Consider the following 19,647-nt stretch of genomic DNA (forward strand, 5'->3'; position numbering starts at 1 on the left):
CGATCCTATGTGTATGCCGAGCTGCTAAAATTCAGTCTGTTCAGTCTCTGTGCAGCCCAGGACTTAGTCTTCCAGTGCGACAGAATCCGGCTGATTGGGGCCGGAGCTGACGTCAGACACCCTCCCTGAAAACGCTTGGGCACACCTGCGTTGTTCCGGACACTCCCAGTAAACGGTCAATTACCACCCACAAATAGCTTCCTCCTGTCAATCACCTTGCGAATGGATTTTTCAAACCTTCCCATCGCTGCCCATTGTTGTTGTCTGACGTGAGTGCGCATTGCGGTTATCACCTGTTATGACCTGATCGCTTGCTGTGCGAAAATGCACAGCAGCCATCAGATCTGAATCACCCCCTTAGTGTGAGGCAGGCTGCCAAGATTCAGGCAAACTTGTTCAAAAAGTAGCCTAAAGTGAGTCTATGGCGGACACTGTCTCTAAGAGGAGCTATATGTAGACATTGCTAACCTCTACTTCTCCTCCATCAAATGCTCATACCGCAGGCCCCTCCCCCACCCCACCACCATCACCCCACTTAAAAATGAAACATACTTCTGTGATGAAGTTTGGCTTATGGCCTTGCCTTTGATAACTGCGCCCAGGAAACTGCATACTGTGTTGTACTTTCTACATTCTAGGTCAATAACTGCCACCACACTGCCTAATGCTCAGACAGGCAGACACAGCACTCACCGGGTGAGACCCCTGTAGAGAAAGTGTAACACACATCTTATAGTTTATATAGAGAAGTATAATAGAATTTTGTACCATACCGCTAATCCTGCGCAGCATAGCGTTACCTCATTTTATAAATAAAAATATAGGGCCTGATTCAGAGATGCAATTGTGATTGTTTCCGGAATCATGGCTGCGATAATATGCAAACGCTAGTGTCAGCCTTCCCCTTGTGTACTTGCATGCAACTGCCCAAACATCGGCTTATCCCCACTTCTGCGTCCGGCACACAGGGATAGAAGAAGGTTCCAAGTCAGCCCCAAGGGGTATATTTGCTAAAAGTCGATTTGGGATGATTTTGTATTTCAGGGTATAAATTCCACATTTACTAACAGATGAATTTTGCCATTGTTTTGAAACAATGTCAAAAATCATCTCTTAGTAAATGTGTGATTTAGGGGGACATTTACCGTTTACTAAGCAGTGATAAGGGCGGAGAAGTGAGCCAGTGGAGAAGTTGTCCATGGCAACCAATCAGCACTGAAGTAACATCTATAATTTCCATACTATAAAATGATACAGAGCTGCTGATTGGTTGATGGGGCCACTTCTCCACTGGCTCACTTCTCCACTCTTATCACTGCTTAGTAAATGTACCCCTTAAACCCTGAAACACAAAATCGATAAAAAAATCGACCAAACATCGACCATAAGCTAAGCAAAATCCCAAAATCGACTTTCATTAAATATATATACCCCTTAATCTTTCTCTTTGCCTTCTTTTACCACTTTACTGTGTAAAATATGTATTTCGGAAAATATGTACAATATAATCCTAGTCTGTGGTAACCGTTTTAGTCAGATTATCCATTATGTGCTTTTCTCCTTCTTTTGTGTGCCATTGTGATCGTTGTTCACAATTAATACAACAGGGAAGAAACACTCAATGGGGTAAATTTACTAAAGCTTCTAAAACAGAGAATTGGTGATGTTGCCCATAGCAACCAATCAGATGCTGTCTATCATTTCTCTATTGCCTTTTAGAAAATGGTAGACAGCATCTGATTGGTTGCTATGGGAAACATCACTAATTCTCGGTAGAAGCTTTAGTAAATTAACCCCAATGAGTCACACACATCCATATGCTGATATACGTCTCCATTCTGACTGTACCTACTGTGTACATATATTTCTCTGACGTCCTAAGTGGATGCTGGGACTCCGTAAGGACCATGGGGAATAGCGGCTCCGCAGGAGACTGGGCACAACTAAAGAAAGCTTTAGGACTACCTGGTGTGCACTGGCTCCTCCCCCTATGACCCTCCTCCAGACCTCTGTTAGAATCTTGTGCCCGGCTGAGCTGGATGCACACTAGGGGCTCTCCTGAGCTCCTAGAAAAAGAAAGTTTATTTTAGGTTTTTTATTTTCAGTGAGATCTGCTGGCAACAGACTCACTGCTACGAGGGACTAAGGGGAGAGAAGCGAACCTACTTGCTTGCAGCTAGCTTGGGCTTCTAGGCTACTGGACACCATTAGCTCCAGAGGGATCGAACACAGGGCCCGACCTCGATCGTCCGGTCCCGGAGCCGCGCCGCCGTCCCCCTTACAGAGCCAGAAGCAAGAAGACAGTCCTGGAAATCGGCGGCAGAAGACTTCGGTCTTCATCAAGGTAGCGCACAGCACTGCAGCTGTGCGCCATTGCTTCCCATGCACACCTCACACTCCGGTCACTGATGGGTGCGAGCGCTGGGGGGGGGCGCCCTGGGCTGCAATATTAAGTACCTTGGCTGGCAAAACTACACATAATATAGTCATAGAGACTATGGCCCTCATTCCGAGTTGTTCGCTCGGTAAATTTCATCGCATCGCAGCGATTTTCCGCTTAGTGCGCATGCGCAATGTCCGCACTGCGACTGCGCCAAGTAATTTTGCAATGAAGTTAGGATTTTTACTCACGGCTTTTTCTTCGCTCAGGCGATCGTAGTGTGATTGACAGGAAATGGGTGTTTCTGGGCGGAAACAGGCCGTTTTATGGGCGTGTGGGAAAAAACGCTACCGTTTCCGGAAAAAACGCAGGAGTGGCCGGAGAAACGGAGGAGTGTCTGGGCGAACGCTGGGTGTGTTTGTGACGTCAAACCAGGAACGACAAGCACTGAACTGATCGCAGATGCCGAGTAAGTCTGGAGCTACTCAGAAACTGCTACGAGGTGTGTAATCGCAATATTGCGAATACATCGTTCGCAATTTTAAGAAGCTAAGATTCACTCCCAGTAGGCGGCGGCTTAGCGTGTGTAACTCTGCTAAAATCGCCTTGCGAGCGATCAACTCGGAATGAGGGCCTATATATGTGTAAAATCCCCTGCCAGATATACCTACAAAAAAGCGGGAGAAGTCCGCCGGAAAAGGGGCGGGGCTATCTCCCTCAGCACACTGGCGCCATTTTCCCTCACAGCTCCGCTGGAAGGATCGCTCCCAGGCTCTCCCCTGCAGTTTCCAGACTACATAGGGTAAAAAAGAGAGGGGGGCACTAAATTTAGGCGCAATATTGTGTATACAAGCAGCTATTGGGAAAATCACTCAGTTACAGTGTTAATCCCTGTGTTATATAGCGCTCTGGTGTGTGCTGGCATACTCTCTCTCTGTCTCCCCAAAGGGCTTTGTGGGGTCCTGTCCTCAGAGCATTCCCTGAGTGTGTGCGGTGTGTCGGTACGGCTGTGTCGACATGCTTGATGAGGAGGCTTATGTGGAGGCGGAGCAGTTGCCGATAAATGTGATGTCACCCCCTGCGGGGCCGACACCTGAGTGGATGGACTTGTGGAAGGACTTACGTGAAAGTGTCAACTCCTTACATAAAAGGTTTGACGACATAGCAGATGTGGGACAGCCGGCTTCTCAGCTCGTGCCTGCCCAACTGTCTCAAAAGCCATCAGGGGCTCTAAAACGCCCGCTACCTCAGATGGCAGACACAGATGTCGACACGGATACTGAATCCAGTGTCGACGACGATGAGACTAATGTAACTTTCAATAGGGCCACACGTTACATGATTGAGGCAATGAAAAATGTGTTGTACATTTCTGATGTTACCCCAGGTACCACAAAAAAGGGTATTATGTTTGGGGAGAAAAAACTACCAGTAGTTTTTCCCCCATCTGAGGAATTAAATGAAGTGTGTGAAGAAGCGTGGGCTTCCCCCGATAAGAAACTGGTAATTTCTAAAAGGTTACTAATGGCGTACCCTTTCCCGCCAGAGGATAGGTCACGTTGGGAAACATCCCCTAGGGTGGATAAAGCGCTCACACGCCTGTCAAAGAAGGTGGCACTACCGTCTCCGGATACGGCCGCCCTAAAGGAGCCTGCTGATAGGAAGCAGGAGGCTATCCTGAAGTCTGTGTATACACACTCAGGTATTATATTGAGACCGGCTATTGCTTCAGCATGGATGTGCAGTGCTGCAGCTGCGTGGTCAGATTCCCTGTCAGAAAATATTGATACCCTAGACAGGGACACTATATTGCTAACCGTAGAGCATATAAAAGACGCAGTCTTATACATGAGAGATGCACAGAGGGATATTTGCCGGCTGGCATCTAAAATAAGTGCAATGTCCATTTCTGCCAGGAGAGGATTATGGACTCGGCAGTGGACAGGTGATGCAGATTCTAAAAGGCACATGGAAGTTTTGCCTTAAAAAGGTGAGGAGTTGTTTGGGGATGGTCTTTCGGACCTCGTTTCCACAGCCACAGCTGGGAAGTCAGCATTTTTACCCCATGTTCCCTCACAGCCAAAGAAAGCACCGTATTATCAGGTACAGTCCTTTCGGCCCCAGAAAGGCAAGCGGGTTAAAGGCGCATCCTTTCTGCCCAGAGGCAGAGGTAGAGGGAAAAAGCTGCAGCATACAGCCAGTTCCCAGGAGCAAAAGTCCTCCCCCGCTTCCTCCAAGTCCACCTCATGACGCTGGGGCTCCACAGGCGGAGCCAGGTACGGTGGGGGCCCGTCTCAAAAACTTCAGCAATCAGTGGGCTTGCTCACGGGTGGATCCCTGGATCCTTCAAGTGGTATCTCAGGGGTACAAGCTGGAATTCGAGACGTCTCCCCCCCCCCCCCGCCGTTTCCTCAAATCTGCCTTGCCAACAACTCCCTCAGGCAGGGAGGCAGTGCTAGAGGCAATTCACAAGCTGTATTCCCAGCAGGTGATAGTCAAGGTGCCCCTCCTCCCCTCCTTCAACAAGGACGGGGTTACTATTCCACAATGTTTGTGGTACCGAAACCGGACGGTTCGGTGAGACCCATTTTAAATTTGAAATCCTTGAACACTTATATAAAAAATTCAAGTTCAAGATGGAATCGCTCAGGGCGGTTATTTCAAGCCTGGACCAGGGGGATTACATGGTATCACTGGACATCAAGGATGCTTACCTGCATGTTCCCATTTACCATCCTCACCAGGAGTACCTCAGATTTGTGGTACAGGATTGTCATTACCAATTCCAGACGTTGCCGTTTGGTCTGTCCACGGCACCGAGGGTATTTACCAAGGTAATGGCCGAAATGATGATACTCCTTCGAAAAAAGGGAGTTTTAATTATCCCGTACTTGGACGATCTCCTGATAAAGGCGAGGTCCAGGGAGCAGTTGTTGGTCGGGGTAGCACTATCTCGGGAGGTGCTACAACAGCACGGTTGGATTCTAAATATTCCAAAGTCACAGCTGGTCCCTACGACACGTCTACTGTTCCTGGGGATGGTTCTGGACACAGAACAGAAAAAAGTGTTTCTCCGGGAGGAGAAAGCCAAGGAGCTGTCATCTCTAGTCAGAGGCCTCCTGAAACCAAAACAGGTGTCGGTGCATCACTGCACGTGAGTCCTGGGAAAAATGGTAGCTTCCTACGAAGCAATTCCATTCGGCAGGTTCCATGCAAGGACTTTTCAGTGGGACCTGTTGGACAAGTGGTCCGGATCGCATCTTCAGATGCATCAGCTGATAACCCTGTCTCCAAGGACCAGGATGTCTCTGCTGTGGTGGCTGCAAAGTGCTCATCTTCAAGAGGGCCGCAGATTCGGCATACAGGACTGGGTCCTGGTGACCACGGATGCCAGCCTTCGAGGCTGGGGGGCAGTCACACAGGGAAGAAACTTCCAAGGACTATGGTCGAGTCAGGAGACTTCCCTACACATAAATATTCTGGAACTGAGGGCCATTTACAATGCCCTAAGTCAGGCAAAACCCCTGCTTCAAAACCAGCCGGTACTGATCCAGTCAGACAACATCACGGCAGTCGCCCATGTAAACCGACAGGGCGGCACAAGAAGCAGGACGGCGATGGCAGAAGCCACAAGGATTCTCCGATGGGCGGAAAATCACGTGTTAGCACTGTCAGCAGTGTTCATTCCGGGAGTGGACAACTGGGAAGCAGACTTCCTCAGCAGGCACGACCTCCACCCGGGAGAGTGGGGACTTCATCCAGAAGTCTTCCAACTGATTCTAAACCGTTGGGAAAGGCCACAGGTGGACATGATGGCGTCCCGCCTCAACAAAAAGCTAGAAAGATATTGCGCCAGGTCAAGAGACCCTCAGGCGATAGCTGTGGACGCTCTAGTGACACCGTGGGTGTACCGGTCGGTTTATGTGTTCCCTCCTCTTCCTCTCATACCCAAGGTACTGAGGATAATAAGGAGAAGAGGAGTAAGAACTATACTCATTGTTCCGGATTGGCCAAGAAGAGCTTGGTACCCGGAACTTCAAGAAATGATCTCAGAGGACCCATGGCCTCTGCCGCTCAGACAGGACCTGCTGCAGCAGGGGCCCTGTCTGTTCCAAGACTTACCGCGGCTGCGTTTGACGGCATGGCGGTTGAACACCGGATCCTGAAGGAAAAGGGCATTCCGGAGGAAGTCATTCCTACGCTGATTAAAGCTAGGAAAGAAGTGACCGCAAACCATTATCACCGAATTTGGCGAAAATATGTTGCGTGGTGTGAGGCCAGGAAGGCCCCAACGGAGGAATTTCAGCTGGGCCGTTTTCTGCACTTCCTACAGTCAGGGGTGACTATGGGCCTAAAATTGGGTTCCATTAAGGTCCAGATTTCGGCTCTATCGATTTTCTTCCAGAGAGAACTGGCTTCACTACCTGAAGTTCAGACTTTTGTTAAGGGAGTGCTGCATATTCAGCCCTCTTTTGTGCCTCCAGTGGCACCTTGGGATCTCAACGTGGTGTTGGATTTCCTAAAGTCACATTGGTTTGAGCCTCTTAAAACCGTGGAATTAAAATATCTCACGTGGAAAGTGGTCATGCTGTTGGCCTTGGCTTCGGCCAGGCGTGTGTCAGAATTGGCGGCTTTGTCATGTAAAAGCCCTTATCTGATTTTCCATATGGATAGGGCAGAATTGAGGACTCGTCCCCAGTTTCTCCCTAAGGTGGTATCAGCCTTTCATTTGAACCAACCTATCGTGGTGCCTGCGGCTACTAAAGACTTGGAGGCTTCCAAGTTGTTGGACGTAGTCAGGGCCCTGAAAATTTATGTTTCCAGGACGGCTAGTGTCAGGAAAACTGACTCGCTATTTATCCTGTATGCACCCAACAAGCTGGGTGCTCCTGCTTCAAAGCAGACTATTGCTCGCTGGATCTGTAGTACGATTCAGCTTGCACATTCTGCGGCTGAACTGCCGCATCCTAAATCAGTGAAAGCCCATTCCACGAGGAAGGTGGGCTCTTCTTGGGCGGCTGCCCGAGGGGTCTCGGCTTTACAACTTTGCCGAGCAGCTACTTGGTCGGGGTCAAACACATTTGCTAAATTCTACAAGTTTGACACCCTGGCTGAGGAGGACCTAGAGTTTGCCCATTCGGTGCTGCAGAGTCATCCGCACTCTCCCGCCCGTTTGGGAGCTTTGGTATAATCCCCATGGTCCTTACGGAGTCCCAGCATCCACTTAGGACGTCAGAGAAAATAAGATTTTACTCACCGGTAAATCTATTTCTCGTAGTCCGTAGTGGATGCTGGGCGCCCATCCCAAGTGCGGATTGTCTGCAATACTTGTATATAGTTATTGTTTAACTAAAGGGTTGTTGTTGAGCCATCTGTTGAGAGGCTCAGTTATTATTCATACTGTTAACTGGGTATAGTATCACGAGTTATACGGTGTGATTGGTGTGGCTGGTATGAGTCTTACCCGGGATTCAAAATCCTTCCTTATTGTGTCAGCTCTTCCGGGCACAGTATCCTAACTGAGGTCTGGAGGAGGGTCATAGGGGGAGGAGCCAGTGCACACCAGGTAGTCCTAAAGCTTTCTTTAGTTGTGCCCAGTCTCCTGCGGAGCCGCTATTCCCCATGGTCCTTACGGAGTCCCAGCATCCACTACGGACTACGAGAAATAGATTTACCGGTGAGTAAAATCTTATTTTATTCCACATGTATTTTTATGACTGTGTCTTTTAACTGTCATCTTCCAGAAAATCATCACTTCCCCTGGAAATGTTGTATAGTCCTATAACCGGTATAATCAGCTTTTAGTAGAAAGCCAAAGGGTATCAGTCACTGGTGTTCAGGATTAGTCCAAGGCAGTTTTTCATCTCTGACAGTCTCCACGTCTTCTAACACTCAACCAATGCACAGTGTCTGATTCATGTTTGTAAGTAAAGCAAATAAAAAGAACCCCAGCAAGTATCTTTGTTCCTGGAACAAACCATTTTGCAATGCAAGGGGAGCAAATACATTTCTATTTTTTCTGTGTAGGGTATATACTGGCTGCGTTTGCATGTAGCCCACAAATGTTAGACAGCTTTACTTTTACACTGCAATTTAGATTTCAGTTTGAAGACCTCCCACCCAAATCTAACTCTCTCTGCACATGTTACATCTGCCCCACCTGCAGTGCAACATGGTTTTGCCCAACTGCTTGCTATTTTGCTTTACTTACAAACATGAATCAGGCCATATGTCCTCTTGTGTTATGTGCTGGATGTAATTCTACTATTTTGTGCAGCATGTCCTATATGTTAAAATGTATGGATGAGTATATTTAAAGTACATTACAATTATATCAAGATGGTCATCTCAGTATGCTCAGCACATGTATTACATCTGAAGGTTCCCCTGTCCCCCTGGAAAGTATCAGCGGATATTGAAATCAAATCCTGACAACTATAAATAGGATTGAAAGCTATCCAATAGGAGGCAGCAGAAGAACCAGATAAAGATGCCACGTTTTACACTCAGCTCAGGGTACACGCCAGACGGTGTCAATAGGAATCTTATGTCTGCCATTTCCCAACATTAGAGATATGCTCCCGCTTGTGTTCTGCACTGTAGTTGTTGTATTCACTGAAGATTTAGTAACCACAAAAGACTTTCACCTACTGCAGCCAGCGGTGCCTACTAGTCCGAGAAGTAGTTTATAGAGATCACCACTCGTACAGTCTTGTGATATTAGTTACATTATTACATTAAACCTTTGGACTTCGCATTTCCACAAACCTGCTACCTACAGCCAGATGCTTTTACTGTACCTGTACACAGTGCTGGAAGTCATGTCGTGGAACTGGAGATATCACGGGGACACAAACTGTTTCTTGACGTGGGCAGTAGTAGATGTGCTCGTCCTACACAAATCAGGACAACAGAACAGTCAAATAAAGGCCACATTATTTACTTCAATATACCGAAATAGCAAATCGTTACTATAGTCCCATACTAATTTTAGTACATATATTTCATAAAGCATGAGGAGAAAACGGGCCATTACTTGTGACCTAAGTCTAGACGGGTGTGGTTCATCAAATCGACAGTATCTAGGTCGACAATGTTTAGGTCGACCACTATAGGTCGACAGTCACTAGGTCGACATGGATGGAAGGTCGACAGGGTTTCTAGGTCGACATGTGCTATGTCGAAAGGTCGTCATGATTTTTTTTTTTTTTGGGTGTCGTTTTCTTCGTAGAGTGACCGGGATCCCAAATTAGTGCACCGCGTCCCCTCGCATGGTGCCTTCGCTCCACTACCGCTTCGCTCGGCACAGATTACCGTTCCAATCGTAGTCCACGTGGATCGTTAAGTATGAAAAAATTAAAAAAAGATTTTTTTTAAAAAACACTCATGTCGACCTTTAGACCTGTCGACCTAGCACATGTCGACCTAGAAACCCTGTCGACCTTCCATCCATGTCGACCTAGTGACTGTCGACCTATAGTGGTCGACCTAAACATTGTCGACCTAGACAGTGTCGATCTTCAGACCGGATCCCGTCTAGACACCTCGGCTTCAACAATTGAAGTGCAATTACATCCAGAGGTACAAGAGAATCCAATGTATCATTTGTACATATTCACAGTTAGCAGTTTGCCAAACCAAAAGCCAGCACCGCCACGGGTTAGCACAATACAGACAACAAAACCATGAATGAACTTTACTTCACAATGGTGGGAGTGTGGGGAAGAGATCTTGGGCATACTGATTGGGCAATATGATTGAATTAGGTCAAGAACATACAGTATATGTAAAAGATTTGCTAAATATATATATTTTTCAATCATTGGAACATCGCGAGCATTGCAACTTTGATTTGCCCCAGTGGCTGAGAGACGTTAATTTACATTGCCGGAGTGGCTGCTCCTCTGTGCAGCCGCTGGGTGGAAGTCCCACTGTGCTGACCAATCAGCAGTGACTGGTTGCATTGTCTGCGACCAAGACAGATAATGCATAGTCTGGTGTCGCAAACTGGTGTACATCCGTATGCCCAAATGTGCAAGGACTGAGAAGCCCACTGTCAGCATACATAGACGCAGAAATACAGTACAGGTTGAGTATCCCTTATCCAAAATGCTTGGGACCAGAGGTATTTTGGATATGGGATTTTTCCGTATTTTGGAATAATTGCATACCATAATGAGATATCATGGTGATGGGACCTAAATCTAAGCACAGAATGCATTTATGTTTCATATACACCTTATACACACAGCCTGAAGGTCATTTTAGCCAATATTTTTTATAACTTTGTACATTAAACAAAGTGTGTGTACATTCACACAATTCATTTATGTTTCATATACACCTTATACACACAGCCTGAAGGTCATTTAATACAATATTTTTAATAACTTTGTGTATTAAACAAAGTTTGTGTACATTGAGCCATCAAAAAACAAAGGTTTCACTATTTCACTCTCACTCAAAAAAGTCTGTATTTCGGAATATTCCGTATTTCGGAATATTTGGATATGGGATACTCAACCTGTACCAGCCCTATTGCGGGTGCAGTTCTCCATCTGAGTAAGTTTTCCTATGACCACAAGATGGACCATCTGCGTGCGTGCGCTAAAACACCTCCATGTCACCGCTCAAGAGCACCCTCTGCACGGACACATTCAGTAAGCACGGTAGGAAAAAAATGGCTCCACTACAACCGATATCAGCGTCCACCTCCAAATCAGACGTCAATTCTCCCTACATGACTAAAAACCATTTGGCACTCCCACAACTCCCCTGTCACCAACATAAAGGAAGCTATCCCTGTCACTTACACTTCCCACCACATTGCTCTACAGTATATTGGCTTCCGTTGTATGACCATGACTTCAGTCCACAAAATGGCTAACTCCACTATGTGTAATACACAGGTACGCTTTAAATTGTGATTATTTTTTGTTTGTTTTTTCACATGTACTAAATATTATCGTTTCTGTTGAAATACACTAAAGAAATAGTGCACAGAACTGGACAAGAGATCTGGACAGCAATCTGTGCTGCTATGGGAACTGTACGCTTAAACACAAACACCTAAGTTACACTCTTGACGTTAACCATACTCTAAATATAAGAATGCAGCTTGGGTTCTTTTCTTTTTTTGCAGGTTTATTTGGTCTATGACCCTTCAAGACTTGGTATGAATGTATGTTTTATTCTGCATGTTAAACATTGCAACTTCTAGTTTTGTGGTTATATTGTACACTTTGATTCTGATGATAGAAGTGTGTGTATTGTTATTCTGTACACACATACACAAACCGCATAGCTCCTAGCTATACAGTATAACATGCACTTTTTTCCCAATGCAAAATGACTTGCAGCCACGGTACACTCAGATCTCTGGTTATAGTTGTGCCACTACGTTGTACCCTCTTCTGTAGGTTCTACCCCACCATTCCTGTTAAGTTGTACTTTGTTCAATCCAGTCTTGTTTTTTAAACAGCATGTTTTGGAATTTACATTTATGGCTGTTTTTATTTGTTCTTTTTCTCATACAAATAAAAATTTTAAAAAATAACTTTTATTTCGAGTCCTAATAACTATTTGTACAGGTCACACTGAGATCAGTTTACATGTTGTTTGTTGGCTGTGCGTTCTTATAGAACACTAGTGCAACATCGCTTGTGTGGATGTCTGTTATTGCTCAGCAGAACTAATTTTACAAAGACAGTAGTACCATGTAATATTGTGATGTATATTTTATATTGTGGACATTGATCACAAAATTTCTTTTGTCAACAATATTTGCAGTTTTTCCTTCCAGTATTAACACAAAATGATGCTTGGGGCTACTAACTCGTGTAAACTGTAACTTGTGCCACGTAAAGCTGCCCATGGGAGAAGCAGCTGGTTCTGAGATCTACGCCTGCAGACCTGAGCAATTGTTCCTGATAAGCAATAATTTAAATGTAAACCACAAAATCCAATTCAAAGGGTAATCTATCTAACAGTCCAGTCTAAATTCACTTTTGTGAAACAAATGTTATCTTGTAGATCCCAAATCCGTTTTTACTTAACTTACAGTAACACTGAAAGGTTGCATGTAACATGACCAGTGACTCTATGATATGCAGTACTGTATTTGTCTTGGTGCACCATCTACTGTTCATGAATCAAGAGAAGCTGCCTGAGTATTTAATATATAGGCCCTAATTTAGGCCCTCATTCCGAGTTGTTCGCTCGCAAGCTGCTTTTAGCAGCTTTGCACACGCTAAGCCGCCGCCTACTGGGAGTGAATCTTAGCATAGTAGATTTGCGAACGAAAGATTAGCAGATTTGCGAATAGACAGTTCTTAGCAGTTTCTGAGTAGCTCGAGACTTACTCTGCCACTGCGATCAGTTCAGTCAGTTTCGTTCCTGGTTTGACGTCACAAACACACCCAGCGTTCACCCAGACACTCCCCCGTTTCTTCAGACACTCCCGCGTTTTTCCCAGAAACGGCAGCGTTTTTTCGCACACACCCATAAAACGGCCAGTTTCTGCCCAGAAACACCCACTTCCTGTCAATCACACTACGATCACCAGAACAAAGAAAGAACCTTGTAATGCCGTGAGTAAAATACCTAACTTAATAGCAAATTTACTTGGCGCAGTCGCACTGCGGACATTGCGCATGCGCATTAGCGACTAATCGCTCCATTGCGAAAAAAAAGTAACGAGCGATCAACTTGGAATGACCACCTTAGATCTGATAGCAGCAGCAAATTTGCTAGCTGATGGGCAAAACCATGTGCACTGCAGGGGGGGGGGGGGGAGGGGGGGCAAATATAACATGTGCAGGGAGAGTTAGATTTGGGTGGGGTGTGTTCATACTGAAATCTAAATTGCAGTGTAAAAATAAAGCAGCCAGTATTTACCCTGCACAGAAACAATATAACCCACCCAAATCTAACTATCTGCAAATGTTATATCTGCCCCCCCCCTCCTCCCCCCTGCAGTGCACAAGGTTTTGCCCATTTGCTAACAAATTTGCTTTGGCGATCAGATCTGAATTAAGCTCATAGTCGTATTTTCCTTCGAAAAATATCTTGAGATATATATATATATATATATATATATATTATATATGCATACATAATGTGTTTGGGGTGTGCACTATGTGTATATACTGTATAGCAGGGCTGGCCAAACCGGTCCTCGAGATCTACCAACAGTTCATGTTTTCCAGGCCTCCTGGAGACCTGTAGAATTGTCAGTTAGGAATGAATGCAGCTCATCTTAATTAGTAATGACTACACCTGTGCACCAGCTAGGTGGTCTGGAAAATGTGAACTTGTTGGTAGATCTCGAGGACTGGTTTGGCCAGCCCTGCTGTATAGCCTTTTCAATTCCGATAAAAACGCACAATTGTCTCCATAATTCATAAACAGTACCTAGAAGTATATTTGTCGCCCTAAAAAAATGATCTTTATATACCTATATTTTTGGCTTGAGGAGCCTGCACACTGCACGCACCGAGTGTCACGTGTCTGGTTTTTCCAATAATGCTCCACTCCCATTGTGATAGTACATACCTCAGTTTCTTTCCAGGTGACTAAGCTATACAACAGTGAAAACACAATCCAAATTCATCCCGTAGTTTTTGCGTGATGCCAGAACGAACAAACAAAAATTCCGGGAAAAAAAAGTCTTGATAGTTCATACACAGTCCGTGGGAATAAATTTCTCCAAAAATATTTCTATGTACAGTTATTAGACGTATAGATTATGATAATAAAACAGTGCCTTCCCTGTGTGGTATTTAATGAAAGCATAATCTGTGGGAATAACGTGATCATGTCATAGAAGCCCCTGATGGATAGGACCCATGGTCATCCAATTGGGTGGTACATTTACTGAACACCCTTTAGCATGGGTTCAGTCTTCCAGTGTGTCAGATTTTCCATCACCATCACAATCTGGCATCTTCAGTAAGGTAACCGCAATGGGCCTTAGTTATTACCTCCCCCAAGTGCTAAATGGAGATTAATAATTAAAGATGGTGAGATCCCGTACAGTCGAGTACCTTTTTAGGAAGTGAACAGGTACAAAGTATTATGTACAGTTATATGTGTACTGATAGGTAAGGTTATGTGTAGTGAGTATAGCTGATCAAATGTTTCAAATGCTGCATGAGTTACTAGCTGTTCTTCGCACTGGAATTTCTCATTTTCACTTTTGTACATATAAAGGAGTGTTAAAAATGTGGTAAATCTATAGAGATGTTCATTTGAGACGTCTTACTGTACATAATAATGTACATAAATATTAATCCATGGTTCTTGGCGTTACCCGAGGAGCATCCGTAGCAGTAACGGTAAAAAGTGACAGAACCATTTTTATCGTTTATTACATTCTACACACTGGAGGTGCAATCCAAATTTTGAACCGATTGTCCATTTGGGCGTTAACATTCACACAACACAAGCCATGCATCGGTAATGACGTCATTATGTCAACCCCCTTTTCATCCCCATCAGCGTGTGCTGTTCTGGGGAAATAGGCTGCTGCAGCAGGCAATCCTCTCTCTCACTTGCACACAAAGTACTCCTGCAATGGGGAGGTAGCGGGACCCAGACCCTCATTGGGCCTCTCCTACACGCCCGGGAATGGGTAAAGAGTACTTGCTACCCTCCCCCCTTCTACTCAGCGTCACTGTATAGGTGTTATGTAATTTTAGTATATGATAACTTACATATTTGTGTAAAATAGACCATATAGGTCTATTTTGCAAATGTATAATCTCCATCCAACGTCTAATGGGCAGCTAGCTATAGTCTTTCGTAGACCGTAGATAGCACTTAGAATGTCCATCATTGTGGGGTCCCCTCCATGATATAATAAATCACATGATAATAGGTTTGAAATGAAAAGTGTAAAAATCTTTTATTGCTACTTTGGTGAATCCACTCATCTGTCAGATTCAGCACCAGTCTTAAGGCCCATATACACTAGCGGATTTTGAGCTCACAGCCTCTCACTTTTGGCGTTTTGAGCAACTTTGAGCTCAAACTCGGCCAGTGTGTATGGCTGGGCGATGAGCGCTGATGCGCGCTCCCGCATCATCGCCAGCCGCCGCCGTCCGTCTGGCTGTTTGAACAGCCGAGTGAACCACTTTCCACAGAATCCTACGTTGGTAAGTGTTCCCCTCCCCCCCCCCCCCCCCCCCCATCCCCGTGAACATCGCTGGGCCAGGTAAAAAATGCCCAGTGTGTATGCATCTTTAAGGACTTCTTTATCAGCAAGTGATAAAACTCATCGTGAATGATAAATGGTGCAATAGTCAATCAGCTCCTCACTGTCATGTGTCCAGCTACTGTCATGTGTTTGAAAAATGACAGTTGAGAGCTGATTGGCAGGAGCAACATTTATCATATGCAATGACTTTTATTATTCACAAGATTTATCACTGTAATGTTAGAAGTACACTTGACATGTTGGTGCGTAATATATATGTACAAAAGTAGTGTTGAATGTCTACCTGTATATTTGCAGCAGGAGTTTTCATATTCCGTATTCATCTCCTGCTATACAAGATGTCCAAGATTTGACAGCTGGCTGTGCTAGGGCAACCCAGGGCCGAATTAAGGGAGGGGCAATAGGGGCGGTCTTCCCGGGGGGCCCCCACTCACAGCTGTGTTTAACTGTAGTAGTACTCCTCCGGCGACTAAGCTGTGCAGCCACCGAGGAGGTTGTTCTTGTCGAGTGAGGACAAGGCTCCATGTGACAGGGGCAGTACATGATGTCAGTAGAGGCACAAAAGCAACCAGGAAGCCACAGACTGGGAGTTACAGTATGGATGGAATGGTGTCCCGAGCCGCACACAGCAGTAATGTTATGTTCGTATATAATGGGTGCAGGAAGATTGTAATATGAAATCAGGATTTTGGTACTTACCGATAAATCCTTTTCTCCGATTCCACAGGGGCCACTGGAATGCAGATACAATGGGGGATATAGTAGACAGTAACTGGGAGCTGGCACTTTAAATTTATAACCATGTGACTAGCTCCTCCCCTACTATGTCCCCCCTCAATCCAGTCTAGGTAAAACTGTGCCCGAGGAGAGCTGGAAAAGACCAATGTTAAAGTAGAGGAGGTAGCTAAACCCTTTAAACCTGGAAACATAGCGAAATGGTAACATGCACAAAACAAGCAGTCACGCAGTGACCTGCAAACAGATAATTGAAATAGGAGGATAACAGCGCAGGGTGGGCGTGCAGTGGCCCCTGTGGAATCGGAGAAAGGGATTTATTGGTAAGTACCAAAATCCTGATTTCGCCTTCATCCACTAGGGGCCACTGGACTGCAGATACAATGGGGACGTCCCAGAGCTCCCAAGATGGGAGGGAGAGTGCTGAGAGTCCTACAAAACCGCCCGGCCAAACTGTGGCACAGAGGCCGCAAAAGTGTCAAACCTGTAAAACGTGACAAACGTATGACACCCCGACCAAGTGGAATCGTGAGATAAAGTAGTCACGGAAACCCCGCAAAAGTTCCCACAGAGCACGTAGAGTGCGCCGAAATGGAAGACTGGCTCTCAAGCAACCGCCAAATAAGTCTGTCTGATGGTCAGATGTATCCAACTGGCCAACGTCTGCTTAGAAACCAGCCATCCAGGACGGGAGCATCGTACCGAACAATTAAGAAATCAGACTGCAAAATAGCCGAAGTCCTCTGTACAGAGAGTCGGAGCGCCCTGACAACATCCAAAGATCATGAATCCGGTGAATCCGCCAAGAGGGCCAAAAACACAAGTGGCTGATTTATGTGAAAAGCGGACACCACCTTTGGAAGAAACTACATCTGAGCATGAAGCTCTGCCGTATCCCCATGGAATAACAGGTAAGGAGGCCGACAAGAGAGAGAGAGAGAAAGAGAGAGAGAGAGACCCAAGTTTCAACACCCATCTGGCCGAAGCCAGAGCCAGGAGAAGGACCACCTTCCAGGTGAGATAGTTCATCTCCACCGACTCCTGAAATGCAAATAATAGAGACTGCAGAAAAGTGAGAACCAGGGTGAGGTCCCCTGGTGCCGTTGGAGGGCGAAAGGGAGGCTGCATTTAGAGAACTCCCTGCAAGAAAGTCTGAACTTCCGGCAATAAGGCTAATTTCCTTTGGATGAAAACCGAAAGAGCAGGGACCTGAACCTCAGGTGAACTTAGTTGAAGCACAGCCGAGAAAACCACCTGGAGAAAACGACGGCGGCTAAATGAAAAACCGAAGGGAAAATCTCTCGACGTTCACACTAGGGGGGTAATTCCAAGTTGATCACAGCAGGAATTTTGTTAGCAGTTGGGCAAAACCATGTGCACTGCAGGGGAGGCAGATTTAACATGTGCAGAAAGAGTTAGATTTGGGTGTGGTGTGTTCAATCTGCAAGCTAATTTGCAGTGTAAAAATAAAGCAGCCAGTATTTACCCTGCACAGAAATAAAATAACCCACCCAAATCTAACTCTTTCTGCACATGTTATATCTGCCTCCCCTGCAGTGCACATGGTTTTGCCCAATTGCTAACAAAATTCCTGCTGCAATCAACTTGGAATTACCCCCTAGGCCACATAAAGTTCCAGAAGTGGTAATAGTGAGACGAGGTGACCGACTTCCGAGCTCGGAGCATAGTAGGTATAACCGAACGAGGGAACTCCTGCCTTCCTAGAAGGTCCTGTTAACAGCCAAGCCATCAAACGAAGCCTGTGTAAGGCTGAAGAAAGAAAAAGACCCTGTTGAAGTAGATCGTCCCGGAGAGGCAGGAGCCAAGGCTCCTCTACTGACAACAGGTGCAGGACGGAATTCCAAATCCTGCGCGGCCAATCTGGAGTCACCAGGAGGACTAGCGCGCATTCTCCCTTTATGCATTGCAGAAATCGAGGTAGTAACAGGAAAGGAGGAAAGATAAACTAACCAGAAGTTCCAAGAAGCCGTGAGGGCATCCATGGTTCCTGCCACCAGGGCTCTCGTCCGAGAGTAATAAAGAGGCAGTTGAAGAGTCAGTTGGAACGCCATGAGGTCGATCAGAGGTCTCCCCCATAGTGGACCAGCTGACGGAACCCTGGGGATTGAGTGTCCACTAACCCGAGTGCCCAACCTGGCGGCTGAGACAATCGGAATCCCGCTTGACCACCCCAGGAAAGAAGATCGTTTTCCTATGCTCAGAGGAGGATGTTGGTGACCTCCCTCAGCGCCGCACTTGTCTGAAGAGAGAGGAGCTGGTCCTGAGGATGGAAAAATCCTCCAACGGACCGTGTTGAGAAGCATCCCCAAGAACAGAAACTGTGCGAGGGGCATAAAGGAGACCCGTGCCGAACCAGAAGATCCTGGGTCATCCGGTTCTTCTGAAGCAACAGGTCTGCAAAGTGGGTCTAAAGAAGTAGATTGTCCAGCTAGGGGACAATCGTCATTCCCTACCTTTCAAGTAGGGCCATCCCGACTGCCATGACCTTCGTGAACACTCTGGGAGCGGCAGAGAGACCGAACGGAAGGGTCTGAAAGTGAAAATGCTCCAAACTGGCAATAACAGACTGAAGGGATTCCTCAAAAATGGAATGAGAACCTTTAAGTTCAGAATAGGCCTGGCCGAGCCATCTGGCTTCGGTACGGGAAAAATAAAGGCCTGAGAAATAGCCCCATTTCCGATGAAGTGAGGAAACAGGGATCAGCACCCTTGCGGATAGAATCTTCCTCTTGTTGGAAACCGGCAAACCCGCGGTGAAGTAACACCTAGGTGGTTGGATTCTAAAATTGAGCATGTAACCGTAAGTGATGAGAAAACTAACCCAAGCATACCCAGGCCTCCCTGAAAATCCACAGACAAGCGCCCACCCTGGGATCCCCCAGGTGGGAGGGAGACCCATCATGCGGTGGGTGTGGTGGAGGACCTACCATCAGCCTCGGCCGAGTTTGCTGAACCTCTGCCTCGGCCTCTTACTTCGAGATCCTCTGGTGACAGAGGTACCGCTCCTGGCATGGCCTCGAAACCTGGAAGGGGCACGAAAGGACCGAAAGGAAGGACCGGTATAGGTCCGCCGTGGAGCTGGAGCAGCAGTGGAAAGATAAGTGGACTTCCACCCAGTTGTGAAGTCCAGGCAGTAAGATCCTTCCCAACCAGGCCCGTAAAGGGCAACGTCTCTGCTGCCCTCTAGGATTCAGAATCCGCCTGCCACCGTCGCAGCCAGAGAGCTTTTTGGGTCAAGATAATCAAAGCGGAAATTCAGGCTCCGAGGATACAGACGTCCTTGGAAACCTTAAAA

The sequence above is a fragment of the Pseudophryne corroboree genome, chromosome 7, assembly GCF_028390025.1.
Source record: "Pseudophryne corroboree isolate aPseCor3 chromosome 7, aPseCor3.hap2, whole genome shotgun sequence".
NCBI lineage: Eukaryota > Metazoa > Chordata > Amphibia > Anura > Myobatrachidae > Pseudophryne > Pseudophryne corroboree.